The sequence below is a fragment of the Gopherus flavomarginatus genome, chromosome 5 (assembly GCF_025201925.1).
Source record: "Gopherus flavomarginatus isolate rGopFla2 chromosome 5, rGopFla2.mat.asm, whole genome shotgun sequence".
NCBI classification, from domain to species: domain Eukaryota; kingdom Metazoa; phylum Chordata; order Testudines; family Testudinidae; genus Gopherus; species Gopherus flavomarginatus.
In genome coordinates, this window is record NC_066621.1 from 13117333 (window position 1) to 13135635 (window position 18303).

An 18303-nucleotide genomic window follows, 5' to 3' on the forward strand; every position below is an offset into this window, starting at 1 on the left:
CAGTATCTCCCATACGGTCCATGCTGGAACTCTCTTTGGACTTGGGACTGCATCACCAGCCGTGGTGATCAGAGCTCTACGCTGGGCAAACAGGAAATGAAATTCAAAAGTTTGCGGGGCTTTTCCTGTTTACCTGGTCAGTGCATCTGAGTTCAGATTGCTGTCCAGAGCAGTCACAATGGCACACTGTGGGATACCGCCCGGAGGCCAAAACTGTCGATCTGCAGCCACACTAACCCTAACCCGATATGGTAATATCGATTTCAGCGCTATGTCTTTCGTTGGGGAGGAGTACAGAAACCAGTTTAAAGAGCCCTTTATATCGATATAAAGGGCCTCATTGTGTGGATGGGTGCAGCTTTAAATCGGTTTAACATTGCTTAAATCGGTATAAATGCGTAGTGTAGACCAGGCCTTAGATGCTACAGGGACCTGCCACAGGCAGGTGAGCCCCTTTGTGGGGGTTCCTCAGGTTTTCCAATAGCCTGTGAGAACAGACAACCTCTCACAGCCAGGGGTTGAAGCTAAAGGCATCTTCATTGCTGTGCTAGGTCAAGTTATCTAAACAGGAATTAGCCTAGCGAGAGCAACCTCGCTGCAAAAGAAAGGTTGAGATGCAGAGTGTGATTGGATTAGCAGCACAGAGCAGCTGAGTCCCCACTGCATGACAAGCTCCAGCCTTAGCAACCCTCCAGCTCCCACCCACACTCCAAGTGAGCCAGCTATGGGGCCAGGTCAAGCTGGAGAGATTCGTCCCTGAAACTAAAGCTTTTACCACCAGGAATCCTGTGCTCAGTGCTAGAATGGATATTTCTCCCCCTTACAATCACCAGTTTTATTTGGGGTTTTTTCAGGATTGCTTTCGGCATAGACACTGTATAAAAATCGTCAGTTTACTCATCTGACTGTTCTGAAAATCATATAAACAGCCAGGCCACTCACAGAAAGACATCAGATGCCACAAGATGGCTAGAGTGACTTTTACAGTGTTAGTATCTCACAAAACAGGCTAAAAGAAAAGAGGCCCAGTCCCAGATTTCCTCCTTCACTCTCCTAAAAATATGTCAAAGCTCTGCCTCCTCGCACACAAGTGAAAGTACACTGAACAACATCACTAAGACAAACAAGAAAAAATGCAACTAATTTTACTCATTTTATTTTCCTTAATATTTCTGAGACTGCACAGTGCAAGATATCCACATGCATTAGGTGTCCCGCCCTTGTAGCCACACCATCAATTAAGTCTTTGAACCGTAAACAATCTAGTCCTGCGCACAACCGTGAGGATTATAATATAGTTTCAGAGATGGATAATCTTTGGCCCAGTAAACACGCCTGGAGTGCCATTCACAGTAGAAGATCTCCTGACACATTGCCAGCTCACTAGAATCAAATGTGAACAAGCTCTGGTCTCTCCCAATCTCAAAAGTCCTCCTCTGATCCCACCTATCCCTTCAACTATTGCCCCAAATCCCTGCCTCCCTTCCCTTCTAACATCATTGAACATGATGTTGTGAAGGCCAAAAGTATAACGGAGTTGAAAAGAGAATTAGTTAAATTCATGGAGGGCAGGTCCATCAACGGCTATTAACCATGATGGTCAGGGGCGCAACCACATGCTCTGGGTGTCCTTTAACCTCTGACTACCAGACTCTGGCACTGGACGACAGGGGATGGATCACTCTATAATCACCTTGTTCTGTTCATTCCCTGTGAAGCATCTGGCACCGACTACTGAGGTAGATGGACCATTGATCAAACCCACTGTGGCCATTCTTATGTTCACTGCCCTGTGTTTCTGCCTTCTAACAGCATCCTTGATCCTCTCCAGTTCTATAACTGCTCCTTCCTATGCAAGTCTCATCTTCCTCCTCCTTGTGTCTGAGCCCACTGATCAAATTCTTTTTCTTAATCCTGTCTGATCTGGGCTTCCATTAGCCTGCACCCCCCTACTGTTCCTATCCTCTCTTGGGACCATCTCATCAGCTCACAAGACTTCAGCTACCAGCTCTGCCCTGATTCCTTACAACACATCCAGGTGCTGGGGCATCATCTCTGGAGCCAACAACTTATTCTCCCCACTTCACAGCGAGACGGTTAAAGGGTTAATTACACTAAAACCGGGCTGAGAGGCCGTATCCCCAACAGAGGACCCAGCACAGCCGCAGTAAAGCCAGAGGCCGGGTGAGCAAAGGGCTCAAGGCACAGTTATCTGGTGTCCCAGCCAGACCCGGCCCCACCCAGCCACAATGCAGACGGTGAGTTGGTTCCCAGGCCGCGGACGGGCTCTGGGTAGCTCCGGGCTTGTCTCTCCCGGGCAGAAGCGGGGCCAAGACCAGACATCGCCCGGCGGGTCTGGGGCAGTGGAAACACCCGCCCGACGGGCCGTAGGGCCGAGCCCGCTGCCCGCCCGCTCACACCTGTCACTCGGCCCGGGCTGCCCCGCCGCCGCTCGCTCCCCAGGGGCCAGTGGGCCGAGCCCCTGCGCCCGGCAGCCAGTGGGGCGGAGCCGAGGCGGGGATCGCCGGCCCCCAGCTCCGCACCCCGCGCGGGGCAGCAGCAGGTCCCCGCTCGCCGGCCCAGCACAGCCCCGGGCAGCGCCCGCTGCTGGGGCCGCCGCGACTCACCGCGAGCCCCGGGCAGGGGCGGCGGCAGCAGCAGCAGCAGCAGCAGCAGCGCCAGGAGCCCCCGCAGCGGGCAGCGCGGAGCCGAGACCATGGCGGGGACGGCAGCGGAGCCTCTGGGGCGCGACCGCTCGCTCCGGCTCTGCCCGCACCGTCGGGGCCGGAGCTCCCGGACAGCGAGGGAAGGGCGCGGGAGCAGGGGCGTGGCCAGGAGAGGATGGGGCGGAGCCTGAGAGGTGGGGGCTGGGTGCGTTCAAAAGGGGCGGTGCTTGTGCCCCTGCTTTGCACCCAGGCGTTGTCCGGAAAGCCTGGGGTGGGGTGGGGTAAGAAGAGGCTGTTCTGTGCCTTGAGTTATTGGTTCGCCCCCGGGATCAGCATCGAGCCTGTGTCCCAGGAGGCCGGGGGACCTGCCCAGGCACATACATGGAGGGGGCCGGCTCACCCCGCTGCACGTGTGTCTTTGTGGGTGCAGCCGTGGGCACAGGAGCGGCGCCAGGGTTTTTGGCACCCTAGGCAGGGGTCCTTCTGTGCTCCCGGTCTTCGGAGCCAGTGAAGGCCCGCTGCAGAATTGCTGCCGAAGACCGGGAGCGCAGAAGGAACCCCCGCTGCCGAATTGCCACCGAGAGCGGCAAAATTCCGCCTCCCCAAATCCTGCTGCCCTAGGTCGCCTAAATGGAAGCGCTGGCCCTGCGTGGGCACATTACACAGAGGGGCAGCTGCTGATGGAACCACCCACCAGATCTACCCCTCGTTTCCTTATGTTCATTAAGGTGTAACATTAAAACATTTAAAGCCCTCCACTGGTTTTCCTTCCAGTCTGTATCTCTGGGTGCAACGGCCATCCCCGGCACTGCTGCCAGGAACAGTTTCTTTCAAAACATATAAAACCCACTGTTTGTACTAACTAACTCTGTTCACTTTTTTCCTTTTGTGAACAAGCTGTATGTCACTGTTGTTATGTTAGGCTAAAAGAGGCTCAGACAGGGCGCTTAGACAGGGACTGTGTTATTTTTAAATAATTTCTAAACAACTTCCTCTTTCTTTGAGGAAATTCAACCATCAGACATGGCTGGTATTTAAGCTGAATATTGATGTATTTCCCACACAGTCTCAGTGTTGGGGGGTGGGGGGGAGAGAAAGGAAACAGCCCCATAATGCAGAGAGCTGGCCCATTCCACACTGCTCTATTCAGTTTCTGATCCAAAACTGTAGGACACGTTGTGACATTCTGGCAAGAGTCACTGACTGAAAGGGGTGTTTAAAGAGGAACCAAGTAAGTACTCAGTAAGGACTGCAGGACTTAGCTAAAGTTTTTATTAGTTTTTTTTTTAAATGATTCTCTGTAAAATCAATATAAACGGTGAGTCACTACAATTGATGAAAATGTTGTATAGCATTGAAAACATGTAGTTCTTCGTAGCTAGGAGGCATGGTCTTTGTCCCACAAAGTTTACAATCTAAGGCCCTCTTTCTGTACACTGTTCTGTGCTGAACGCCACCCATATCTCTAGGAAAGTGGCCTTTATCATCCTGAAATTCTTCCTCAAATGTCTGTCACCACCCACCATTCTATCTCACCAGTCAGACCTGGTTTGCCGTGCGCAGAGAGGGTGCTCAGGGAAGCAAAGCTGCTCCAGGAAAGCTTTATATACAATTACCTTCTCACCGTTACCCTTCTTTATGGCACTTGCCCCACAGTGCAGTGACTGGCTTCTGAGCCACCCCTGTGTGTGATTCCCAATACATGTTGTGACATGGCGAGGTGAGGGCTCTGTCACCCCTGTCCTGCAACCTAAGATGCCTTACAATGGCTTGTGGAAGTAGCTCCCACCTGGGCCATCCCCAAACAGCCTTCCTTCATGCAAGTCACAACCTGCCAGCCACATTGGGTTACACTCTGGCTTTTATCAGCCTTGGTTACTTCTTCAGGGTAAACCCAAGACACTCCCATTCCCAGATTTCTCTCCTTTCCCCCCCCCCCCCACAAATGTTCCAGGCCATACAGAGAGAGAATTCTGTTATCCCTTTAAGGCAGGGGTGGGCAAATTACCTCCAGGAGCCATTTTAAGCCAACCCCTGAGCTCCAGCTGGGGTGCTGGGTCAGGGGGCCTGTCATAAACAGATAAGAGTTAATAGAACAGAAGTACTTCATATCTCTTTTGCCTGTAAAGGGTTAACAAGTTCAGTGAGCCTGGCTGTCACTTGACCAGAGAACCAATCAGGGGACAGGATACTTTCAAATCTTGAGGGAGGGAAGTTTTTGTGTGTGCTGTTAGAATTTGGTTGTTCTCTCTGGGTTCTGAGAGTGACTAGTCGTGCAACCAGGTTTCTCTCCAATCTCCCTGATACAGGTTCTTATAGATTCAAAATAGTAAGTACTAGGTGATAAGGCGAGTTAGGCTTATGTTTGTTTTCTTTATTTGCAAATGTGTATTTGGCTGGAAGGAGTTCAAATGTGTAGTTTGCTGAAAGGATTTTAATTTGTACTTGTATACTTAGGCTGGGAGGGTATTCCCAGTGTCTATAGCTGAAAGACCCTGTACATATTCCATTTTAAATTTACAAAGATAATTTTTACTGTTTTTTCTTTCTTTAATTAAAATCTTTTCTTGTTTAAGAACCTGATTGTTTTCTTATTCTAGTGTGAGAGCCCAGGGGACTGGGTCTGGATCCACCAGGGAATTGGTGGGGAGAAAGGAGGGAAGGGGGAGAGAAAGGTTAATATTCTCTCTGTGTTAGGATTGCTTTCTGTCTCAGGGAGAGTCTGGGAGCGGGAGAGAGAAGGAGGGGGGAAGGTGGATTTTCCTCTCTGTTTTAAGATTCAAGGAGTTTGAATCACAGTGATCTTCCAGGGTAACCGAGGGAGGGGAAGCCTGGGAGAGGCAACGGTGAGGGAAAGGGTTTACTTTCCTTGTGTTGAGATCCAGAGGGACTGGGTCTTGGGGGTCCCTGGGCAAGGTTTTGGGGGGACTAGAGTGTACCAGGCACTGGAATTCCTGGTTGGTGGCACTGGTAATTGAGCTTAGAGGAATTCATGCTGGTACCCCATTTTTTGGACGCTAAGGTTCAGAGTAGGGAATTATATCATGACAGGGCCACAGCAAGCATGGCCCCGCTCTGGCTCCTATGTGCTCCAATGACCCACTCCAGGGCTCCAATGGGAGCTGTAGGGGCGGTGCCTGTGGATGGGGCAGTGTGCAGATCCATCTGGCTATGCTTCCATGTAGGAGTCAGAAAAGGGACATGCCACTGCTTCTGGGCTGCTCGGAGCCTTCACCCCTGATCCTCTCCCTGCATCCCAAGCCCCTGTCCCAGTTTTCATCCCCTTCCTGCTCTCCAAACCTGTCGATCCCAGCCCAGAGCACCCTCCTTCACCCCATACCTCTCATCTCCATTCCTATCCCAGAGCCCACACACTAACCAGAACCTGCCCCCCTTCTCACACCCCAACCCCAATTTTGTGAGCATTCATGGCCTGCCATACAATTTCTATTCCCCGATGTGGCCTCTGGGCCAAAATGTTTGCCCACCCCTCCTTTAAGGGAACAATACACAATCAATTTGTCACCTCAAATTGAGTTACCCATACAATTTAACTTAATTTCAATAAAAGAATAAGAACTATTTTTGTACTTAAAATAAATCTGATTTTAAGGAAATAGCAGTAATGACGCATGAAAGTTAGAAATGGTTACATGAAAAATAAAGATAAAAAGCTTCCTAGTGCTTAACTGGAACTATACTTGATTCAAAAGTGAAGTCATTACCAGATTCTATCAGCATTACAGACTGAACTTTTCCAGTCAGGACACCTCCCTCAAGTCTAGCAGCTGTTTCTCCTCGTCTTCTCACGTACAAAGAGGGAGATGGACAGGGAGAGAGGAGTTGCTTGGGGTGTTTGCCCCTCACTTTTATATTTCATTTCCCTCTTGGAAATGCAAGTCCTTCAGAGCATTTTCTAGTACAAATTCCTTCCATGTGAGAGTCAGGCAGCAAAATCTCCTGGTAAAAAGTCCCATGCTGTTTTTTCCTCACCCCCTGTTTGCTGAAATACAGACCTCTTTTGTCCTCTGCCTTCCCCTATTCACTGTCCGAAGACTCTATTTACATGTAAATTTGAGGTAAACCCACATCTTTTTAAAACATGCTTGACCAGTTTTGCCTAATTGTGGAGTTTGAACATGCCCCACCAATGTCATGCAGGGGGGAATTCATAACTTTAAATATAATGCCATACACATTTTACCGTGATATTGACCAGTGAATTGGGAGTTTTCAAATTATACCTTACAAGGCATCCTTTGTGCAAAGATTATTACAATAGCATGTAGGGGATGAATACAAGGTACATTCGGTCACACATGTGCATTAACCTCTATGCATTAAGAAGCGCTTGGCCCCCAGTGCCCAGCTATGCCTCCTTCATGCTGTTTGAGTCTATGCGCTGACTCAAACAGCTGAAAGATGGGATGTGATCCGAGGAATCATGGGACTTTGGCTGATTTATCAACTGCTAAAAAGGTCAGTGAAACATGACCAGGAAAACATTTAACCTGCCACAACAATTGAACAGGACTATTCTAAGACTCAGCCCATGCATTGGGAATGACTGGGAGCTGCCACAGGGCAGAGAAGAAAAGAAGCAGCCTGAGCTCCATTCAATCACTCTTTAAGTCTGTACATGACCACCTCCTCCTCCTCCCCTAGAACATCCCTCAAGCTGGGGGAATCCACCCAGACAGGTGCAGCCCCATTCCACGAGGGAAATGATGGTGGCTGAAGTCCACCCAAATCAGCACAGGAACCCAGTGGCTGATGAGCTAATAGAATGAGTTCTGTAGATGAAGTGGTAGCTGTCTGTGGCAGTGTGTGCAGGGGAGAGGCTTGCAGTTGTACATAAGAGAATTAGTTAGCTGTTTAAAAAATATTAGGAAATTGTATTCAGTAAAAATTGATTTAGGTTGCAAAGTCAAGCACCAAGGAGTTAAATCCAGCATGTCTTAAGGTTGCTCATGCAGAACACCAGACTGGAAGCTGTATTTAGACAGCACTTAGGACACTGAGGTCCTGCTCCATGACTAAGGCTCCTTGGCCCTCTACTAATACAAATAAAGAATGCAATGAATCTGTGGTAGACCAAAAGCAGAGCTGAAAAAACGAACCCACCACTTCTGACTCTTATGCTGATGCTTTAACCATGTAACCACCTTCCTCCCTCACATCCACTCATTTCATCCTCTGCGGGTCCTGGATGTGAAGGTCTTATCTGCAATGGCAAGTTGTCAAGTTTAAAACAAGTTTAACTACCTCAAAAGGAGTAATATCTTAATCACAAGGAACTGTGATTCAAAACCTCTATGCACTCATTGCCTATCCCTTCTTACATTTTCCATTATGGCCTTTCAGTTAAAAATATCTTTTAAATATCTGGTAGCTTTGGAAATATGTATCATAATTGCCTGTTTACTGACCTCTTGTCCACAATAGAGTGCCTGTATTTTCCCTATTTAGAAAAAATGGCATTGTTTTCACAGTGCCAACCTTCTTAAAATTTCTGTTCATAATGTAACATGTGGTAAGGAAAGGAGGAGAGTGGCAGCTGAAGACAGTATGGGTCTGAGCTCATTTTCACTGGGTTCTTCTTCCAGTATCTTGTGGGACATGGACCAAACAGGAATACTCATCCAGATTACATCCTTTCAGACTGGTTAGGAAATCCGTGCACCCTAGTAAAGCTGCTTACCTGCAACAGCAAAGAGGCAAACTTATTGCATCAGGGCAGAGAGCTAGATTTCAACTTCACTTTTAAATAGTTAACCAGACAATTTCTAGTAACAATTATGAAAACAGAGTCAGGATCTTTATTCAGTATTCCTTTTATTTTTTTTAAAAAAGGACATCCCAAATAAGACATTGTAAATCCCACAGATTTCTTCAACTATAGTTTCTTCACCTGCGGAAAGAATATTGCTAAACAAAACTCAATTAAGTTTGTGGTTGCCCAAAAAAAGAGAAACAAACATGTTTTAAATCTTACAAGAAAAATGCACCTTTATAACAAGCATCTTGTCAGTAGCACAGATAATCATTTCCTGAATTTAAAAAGCGTGTTTTAAGATCTACAAAGAGTTTTTAACCACCAAAATATGAAAATAATATCACTATAATCATACATACATAGTCTCTATACCAGTGGAGAATTTGCTCTGGAGCAGTACACTTTTGATCTTACTGTACTTCTTATAAGGAAGTGCTTGTTGATTGTATGGATTGTAGTTTTGATGCTGTACACTGAAAAACTAGCTTCTGAAGCAAGCATGGCAAAGAACAGGAAGTTTTATACCACACAAAGGGTATGTCTGCACTATGGAATTATTCCTCTTTTACATAAACTGGTTTTGGAAAACAGATTGTATAAAGTCGAGTGCACACGGCCACACTAAGCACATTAATTCGGTGGTGTGCGTCCATGTACCGAGGCTAGCGTCGATTTCTGAAGCGTTGCACTGTGGGTAGCTATCCTGTAGCTATCCCATAGTTCCTGCAGTTTCCCCCGCCCATTGGAATTCTGGGTTGAGATCCCAATGCATGATGGCGCAAAAACAGTGTCGTGGATGATTATGGGTAAACGTCGTCACTCAATCCTTCCTCCGTGAAAGCAGCGGCAGACAATCATTTTGCGCCCTTTTTCCCTGGATTGCCCTGGCAGATGCCATAGCATGGCAATCATGGAGCCTGTTTTGCCTTTTGTCACTGTCACCATATGTGTACTGGATGCTGCTGACAGAGGCGGTACTGCAGTGCTACACAGCAGCATTCATTTGCCTTTGCAAGGTAGCAGAGATGGTTACCATCCCTATTGCACCGCCTCCCATTGTAAATTGGCGATGAGATGACGGTTATCAATCATTTTGTACCGTCTGCTGCTGTCATGGGTGTTCCTGGCTGGCCTCGCTGGGGTCAGCCGGGGGCACATGGACAAAAATGGGAATGACTCCCTGGGTCATTCCCTTCTTTATATTTTGTCTAAAAATAGAGTCAGTCCTGCCTAGAATATGGGGCAAGTCTACTAGAGAGCCAGAGAGCACAGCCACTCCAGGTCAGAGCCCCAGAGATCCCGCAGAAATGATGAGCTGCATGCCATTCTAGGGGTTGCCCCTGCAACAACCCCACCCGTTGCTTCCCTCCTCCCACATCCCTCCTGGGCTACCGTGGCAGTGTCCCTCCATTTGTGCGATGAAGTAATAAAGAATGCAGGAATAAGAAACACTGACTTTTTAAGAGATAAAATGAGGGGGAGGCAGCCTCCTGCTGCTATGATAGTCCAGGGAGTACAGAATCTTTTCTTTAGACACGAAAGGCGGGGGGTGGGGGCTGATGGAGCTCAGGCTTCAGCTGCTATGATGAGGACGGTTACCCAGCATTTTGCACCGTCTGCCAGGAATGACAGGGAGTCATTCCCATTTTTACCCAGGCGCTACCGACCGACCTCACCGAGGCCAGCCAGGAGCACTCACGGGATAATGAAGGTTTTCCACCATTTTGTACCGTCTGCCATCAGGAAAGGAAGGGGAGGGGATGCTGCTGTTCAGCGCCACAGCACCACGTCTACCAGCAGCATGCAGTAGACATATGGTGACATTGAAAAATGACAAGAAATAATTTTTTTCCCTTTTCTTTCATGGGGGTGTGTGTGCATGTGTAACTTGACGAGATATACCCTGAACCATCTGGGACAATGTTTTTGACCCTACAGGCATTGGGAGCTCAGCAAAGAATGCAAATGCTTTTCGGAGACTGCAGGGACTGTGGGATAGCTGGAGTCCTCAGTCCCCCCTCCCTCCCTCCATGAGCATCCATTTGATTCTTTGGCTTTCCGTTATGCTTGTCACGCAGCACTGTGCTGAGTTCCTGCTGTGGCCTCTGTCTATCATAGCCTGGAGATTTTTTAAAAATGCTTTGTTATTTCGTCTTCTCTAATGGAGCTCTGATAGAACAGATTTGTCTCCCCTTACAGCGATCAGATCCAGTATCTCCTGTACGGTCCATGCTGGAGCTCTTTTTGGACTTGGGACTGCATCGTCACCCATGCTGATCAGAGCTCCACGCTGGGCAAACAGGAAATGACATTCAAAAGTTCGCCAGTGCATCCGAGTTCAGATTGCTTCCCAGAGCAGTCACAATGGTGCACTGTGGGATACCGCCTGGAGGCCAATACCATCAATTTGCGGCCACACCAACCCTAATCCGACAAGACAATACCAATTTGAGCGCTACTCCTCTCGTCGGGGAGGAGTACAGAAACCGGTTTAAAGAGCCCTTTATACCGATATAAAGGGCCTCGTTGTGTGGACTGATGCAGCGTTAAATCGGTTTAATGCTGCTAAATTCGGTATAAACACGTAGTGTAGACCAGGCCAAACATGCACTAGGTGCTTGTCTAAAGAGGTCTTGGCCCTGTGCTGCCAGACCCTTGAGCCTTTGCAGAACTTTTGTTGATTTCAGGAGGGCTCCACACAACTGCGAGGTCTGTTCACACAGTACAGCTTGCAGGAGTAGAGCTCAGATCTGTTTTACGTTTTAACTAAAAATTGCATCTTATTCTGGACTTGTGCTTTCTGTAAAACTCAGGGTGGGGTCATTACTTTAACTGACCGCAAATGCTAAGCACATTTAGTAAGAAGGGTGTAACCTAATAGTTATGAGATGAGGGGAAATGGTGTCTTTACGGTTTCACAGCCTGTTCCCTTTATTTCTAACTCACAAGGAGTTGGTAGTGACCTCTGTATCAGGGTGGCGAAGTCTTTCTATTACAAAAGAGTCTTGTGAAGTTAGATTTTCTCAAACATCACCATTGTTTGCAGCAGCCCTTTGAAATTCAGTAGTCAGAAAGCGCTCAGGTTAGAGATGTGCCTTTTTTTTTGTGCCCCCTCCCAGGCAATTCCATTCAGGGTTGGCTGAGATATCAACTTCTAAATAAATAAATAAAATAAAACCACCATTTCCCTTCTCATTCACAGTTCCGAAAAATGTTGGCAGCCTGCCCAAACCCAACACAAATATCCTAAGTCCTACACTCTGCCACTACAGCAGCAAGACACTGCACTAGGAATGCCTGGGAGCTGCAACAGGGCTGTGATGAATGCTGGGTCAGGAGCCCCAACAGCCCGCTTAGGTAGCACATGGGCCCCTATAGATTATCTCCCACTCTGAGGGCACCACGGGAGGCAGGAGCTAGAGGCCAGTGAGGAAGTCCTGGAGCCCATCAGTGAAAGAACTGTCAACCTGAACTGTTCGGAGCTGAGGTGCTGGAATAATGTTTCTAATGGTGGTGCGGTGAGCTATTGAACCAAACTGTAAAAAACTCTGCATACAATGGAAACTACTTCAAGCAAGGGGGTGCGGCAACACCCCTAGTTAGTAGAGAGAATCCCTTCTTAATGTTTTTCCCACTTATAGTCGCTAATATTTCTCTTTTGTAGGGCTGCCAACCCTTCTGGTTTCACTGGGAGTCTCCTGGAATCAGGCCCTACTTCCCAGAGGCTACTGCAGCCAAACCAGGAGATTTGGGGTGCTAGCAGTCCAGCAGCTCAGCGGGGCTAAGGAAGGTTTCCTGCCTGCCCTCGCTCTGTGCTGCTCCTGGAAGCAGCTGGCACCATCCCTGCAGCCCCTGGTGGATCAAGGAGGGGGGAAGAAGAGGGAGAGAGACAGGGGTCTCTGCTCATTGCCACTGCCCCAAGTGCTGACTCTGCATCTCTCATTGACCAGGAAGTGCGGCCGATGGGAGCTGTGGGGGCAATGCCTGCAGGCAGGGGCAGCATGCAAAACTCCCTGGCCCCCCCCACACCTAGAAGCCTCTGCCAGAATGATGTGTCAGTGGCTTTTGGGAGCTGTCTAAGGTAAGTGCCGCCCCCCTCACGACCTCCTGCACCCCACCCCCTGCCCCAGCCCAGAGCCTGCATCCTGCACCCAAACTCCCTCCCAGAGCCTGAACTCTCACCCTCTCCCTCACCCAAACTCCCTCTCAGAGCCCACACCCTCTCCTGCACCCCACTGTGCTAAGCAGCGCAGAACTACACAACAAAAAGCTAGTCCCTGCCGCCGTTAGTTCTCATTAGAGATGCAAGGGTGGACAGCTTCGTAAAGAGCTGTATGACAGGGTTTGGTTCCAAAGATTCCCGCATTCCAAAACTGTCCTTTTGTCTCACATTTGAGTGCAACACAACAGAAAGGAGGAAGTTCACGAAGGGTCAGGAGCAGGCCAGCTTCGTCAGCTCAAGGGCCACATGAGGCAAGATGAACACTGAAGCTGATCACCTAAATTAAGCAGGTAGAGAGTACAGGGATAATGAGAGCTTCAAGAAGTTAACAGCTTCCATGTGGGAGGAGCATATTACACAAAAAGACAAACCCACTGAAAATCCTCTCTGACTGCTGCCTGCACGTGACAGACACAGCAGCTCTGTAATGTGGTCACAAAGCTCACAAGGACAAAACAGGTTTGTTTTTTTTAACCCATATCATTTTTACTGGTTTCTTCTGCTGTGTTTACAGTTGGTTCTGTACAGAGAGAAATACTTTCACATGTTCCTATTAAACATTAAAGTTGGACTAAAGAAAATTAAGAGTTTATTCCTCAGCATCATTCATTCCTTTTCTTTCTACCCCTGCATCCAAATCTCTCATCCAAGTCCTCACTTCCCATCTCAACTATGGCAAAACTCTCCTCTTAGGCCCGCCTGACACCTACCTTACCCCTCTCTAGTTTATTAAAAAAGCAGCCACTAAGATAGTGTTCCTTGCCCACGTACGGACTATGTCACCTGCCATCAGCTCCACAGCATCAAGTTCAAGCTTCTACCAACCAGCTACAGAGGCCTGCCTAACTCAGCCCCTTCCTACTTCTCTGACCTGGTTTTGCATTGCTCTCTGCCCTCTCAAAAGCAGTCTGTGCCTTTCCCCAAAGACCCTCAATGAGCTCATCTGCAAGGCCATTCCCCAATTTCTCCCTCTTCATGATCTATTTCTGCCATGATGCCTACAGGGAACTAGCTAGCTCAGGGACAGGCAACCTTTCAGAAGTGCTGTGCCAAGTCTTCATTTATTCACTCTAGTTTAAGGTTTTGCATGCCAGTCAGACAATTTGATGTTTTCAGAAGGTCTTTTTCTATAAGTCTTTCTATAAGTCCCAAAGTCAGAGTGCTGTGGGAATCCTGAGGACAGTGAAGGTGAGAGAAGGACTCACTCCCCCCCCCCTCAAAAAAAAATAGTGAAGGCACAAAAAGAAAGGTAGGAAAATCATGAGTGAACCCCAAGGGAGGCCATGTTTTAAGAAGAGGAGCATGTTTTAGAGTGTCAAAAGCAAATAAGAACTAGTTAGCTGATAATGGCAAGTACACGGAATTATTAGCACTACATGGCATCCAGGGCTCTCCTTTGGCCACGTTAAGTTTAAACTATTAAAACTACATGAAAAACTAATATCCACGAGGAAGTGTCAGAAAGAAGAGCTGAAATGCAGAATTTGGAGGAGGGAGACAGGTCACAACTGGCGAAATAGATCTGAGAGTCATCAGGATAAAGATGGTAGCCAACACCAACCATATCAACAAATGAGATCATTTTGCTAAGAGACGCAGAGAGAAAAGAGAAGTGGGCCAAAGTCAGAGTGCTGTGGGAATCCCGAGGAAAGTGAAAGCGAAAGAAGGACCCACTCCCCCTACAAAAAAAGATAGTGAAGGTACAAAGAGAAAGGTAGGAAAAGCATGAGTGAACACCAAGGGAAGAAACTGTTTTAAGAACAGCATGTCTTAGAGCGTCAAAAGCAAATGAGATGTGGAGGAAGACAGATTAGAAGCCCTAAAATTTGGCCACAAAGAGGCTGTTGAAACCAAAACAGCGCTTGAAATCCTTGCAGACTGCAGTTTGCACATGGCGTGTCATACAGCTGTGCTTTAAGCTTCATGAATGCAAACCCACAGTTAAAGATATTAAAGGTGGGGCTTTTTTTTTTTTTAAACTGGATCATTATTAGCAATTGCTTTTACATCTGATCCTATGACAAGAGATTACACGCAAGTACACTAAAAACAAAGATGCCATAGAATTAATCAAAATAACCAGAGAGCACCACCTTTTCTCTAGTCCCTCTTCTCATGAAGTATAGTCAGAGAACAAAGACTCCAATCCAGAGTCACAGGGAACTTACCTAAAATAAGCAAGCTCTATTACATACCTATACTTTTAGGAAGAGTAAGCACAGGCCCTGCAGCTTCCTAATATTACTGGACTGAAGACCAACATCCAGTTTGCATTGTCGTTGCAGGGGGTGACACAGTCCCAGCCTGGGAGGTGAGATTGTGGGAGTGCACAGGTCTTTTGTGCACATCCAGCTGTAGCCCAGTAGGCCAGCTTACCTGTTTTACATTTATTGCTTTGTTATCCCGCTTTATTATATTTAGTAGTAATGCAAGGTAATGATGATTAAAAACTCGAGTTCAGTGCACCTTTCTTTGATGTTTGTCTGTGTTACTGCTTTCCCTTCCTTACTAAGAAAAGCGGATCTAATAGACTAAAGGTAAAGAACCAGAGAAGAAGAAGAAGAAGAGCTGAGTGGGAAAAGAAGTTCCCTGCTGAGTTACAGTGCGTGTTTCTGACAGACACCAATGTCTGACTGAGAGGTTGCCTGGAATTTTCATTTAGATTCTGGTTTAGAATTTTCAAAGGTGAGTTACCTATCCCAGGTAGGCTGGTTACCCCCTGTGTGCCCCTCAGAGTCCCATCTGGGGTGCCAGCTGTAGCCTGACCCAAAGTTAGGTATATATCATTGTAACTTAAGGATAAACAGGTTTTTGTTCCAAGATTAGGCCCAATAAGATTATTGTAAAATCATCACATAATTTGGGAACCCTGATGTGCACTGGTGCAACACTCACACTATAGGAGCTTTTTCGATATATAAATGGATGATTAAATAATTTAGCAAAGATTATACGCACACTTAAACTTAATAAGGCAGATAGAGATAATACAGAAAGAACATTTGAACATCCATACTTACACCCTTATCTTTTATACTTAACCATTTTCTTTCTTATTACCGTCATCGTCCTCATCTTCCCCGGTGGCCGTTATTTTGGCCCCTCCCAAGGCCTACATCTCTCCAACCTATTTGCTTCCCCTGGGATGTTACTTTTATAGTAGGTTACGCTGAAGCTGCCATGGCCAATGCCTACTTAATAGAAGTTCTTATTTGTATTTACTCCCCTTAAGGTGTCCCTTTTTTATAGGTTAGTATACGTATGGTGTTACCCTGTTAGCATACATGTTAATTTGCTGCCATAACAGCTTTGTGGTCGGAGGTTCTGTTTGGAACCTTCTGGATGCTGGTGTCAGCGATGTTCTGTGCCAGTGTCAGCTATGTTTTATGGGTGGCTGAGGTTAGTATTTTGGACAAAATTCCCTCTCTGGCATGCCACTTTTAATTCCCTATAACTTATGAGTTACTTAATAGAATCATAGACTAAGGTCAGAAGGGACCATCGCGATCATCTAATCTGACCTTCTGCATGATGCAGGCCACAGAATCTCACCCACCCACTCCTGTATGAAACTTGAGTCTGAGCCATTGAAGTCCTCAAATCATGGTTTAAAGACTTCAAGGTGCAGAGAATCTTCCAGACAGTGACCCGAGCCCCACGCTGCAGAAGAAGGCAAAACCGCCCTAGGGCTTCTGCCAATCTGCCCTGGAGGAAAAAATTCCTTCCCAACCCCAAATATGGCGATCAGCTAAACCCTGAGCATGTGGGCAAGACTCACTAGCCAGACACCCAGGAAAGAATTATCTGCAGTAACTCAAATCCCCTCACATCTAACATCCCATCACAAGCCATTGGGCATATAAATTTATCTATACCAAACTATATAGGCCTCAAGCCTCACACTATCTACTAAAGCCAAATCTTACAGGATAAAAGCCTGTAGGTTCTTTGCATTACTACTAAATATAATAAAGCAAGATAACAAAGCCATGAATATAATATAGGTAAGCTGGCTCACTAGGCTACAGTTCCCCTCACCCTCTTGATAGGGTTCATTGGCAATCACCCTATCACATAAATCAAGGCCTTACTGTATGTTTAAAGCCTGTGTCTTAAATACACTAGATGACTGATGGAAACACCACCTGCACAATTAAGATGTGGGTAAAAATGCCTGTAGGGGTGTAACAAAATTAATGTGACCGGACACTTTAATTGACCATAATTTTTTTTTTTTTTTTTTTTTAATATTTGGTCATTGCGATACTCGCCACTTTCAATAAATGTTACCCTCTATATACTTGGTTAACCAGGCGGGTTACCAATGATGAAGATGATGAGGGATTTCATTGGTACTTTCCTTCTGGCCTCACCGTGGTGCGTTCACCTCAAACATTACTCTGATGTAGTGATTCCCTTGTTACACCACCAGACCATCAATTAAACTTTTTACGCTGGGAGGAATACTACCAGAGGAGGTACGTTGCTGTGATAGCAGTAGACATTATTTTTCAGGTGACCTACTGAGTGAAGCTGCCAAGTGACCAAATACATCTTCATCTGGATTGGACCCAGTTAAGGAGGTACCATAATTCCATTTTAGTTAAACAAGGGTTTTAATTAGGGTGTAGTGTTACAGACCCCATATTTGACCTGCCCTCCCTAGAAAGCAGTGGCATTTTTCAATAAGGATTAGAGCAAGTGGCTCTTCCTGTTTTGTATTTAAAACCAACTTTAATACTATGATATTGCAATTACATATTTTTGATTAAATGTGGAGCTTTTGCAACCCATAATTATGCTATATGTGTACACTGTATGCAGAAATTTGATATATGACATATGGTTTTTGTAATATCTTTGATATCAGTGTAGACACCTCCCACCCTGGAGTTATTGATGAAAGGATGATTTTTTTTCAGGTTGCTACATGTGACATGATTACATTTGGTAGCAGAGGGTTATACTTTACCTGGTATACTCTTTTACCATATGTTTAGTTTTTATACATCTTGTATTTCAATACATATATGTACACACATTGATATTATTAGTTTAGGCAATGAACTTAATACTGTCAGTTTTGATTATTAATTTTTCCCAAGTTTGATATCCTGGGGATGAAATGATATGGCTTCAAGGAAGGCACCAATATACCAAAGCATGTTCATGCACCAGAGCAACAAAAATGTTCTTATATGAATCCCTAAGCAAAAAACATCAAAATATTTTACAAGGGCAAACTCAAAAATAACAAACAGTTATTTGAGATAGTATTATGCCATCTGCTGAATAGTTAACAGGATGACTTTTTACTAGACAGGTACTAAAACCAACCTCCTTTTGTAACAATGGATATTGCTCTACACCTTCTCATCCCATGGGATTCCAAAACACCAAGGTGCCCTAAAGCTCCTGCAGGCTAGTGGGTCAAGCTCATCAGCCCTACTACAGAATATGAGAAGGTGGCCAGGTACTAAATGCCATTGGGAAGTGTGGGGTCTTGCCTCATACTAGGAAGGATTATAGCATTTGATTCCTCCTTGGCTCTTTTCCCTTAGGACACAACCACCTCCCCTTTGCATCTCTGTGCTCTAAAGCAGCCTTCCTATGTTCCTCTTTATCACATTCCTTTCCAT

At 46.3% G+C, this 18303-nt stretch overlaps 1 long non-coding RNA gene across 1 annotated transcript in view; it reads left to right on the forward strand.

The window, feature by feature from the left end:
* The first annotated feature begins 2052 nt into the window (after positions 1–2052).
* LOC127051595 (uncharacterized) overlaps positions 2053–18303 on the forward strand; it is a 40260-nt gene continuing 24009 nt past the window's right edge. Inside the window, exons 1-2 of the long non-coding RNA XR_007774548.1 lie at positions 2053–2258; positions 12107–12523. This is a non-coding gene — a long non-coding RNA (uncharacterized LOC127051595). The remainder of the gene's footprint in view (positions 2259–12106; positions 12524–18303) is intronic.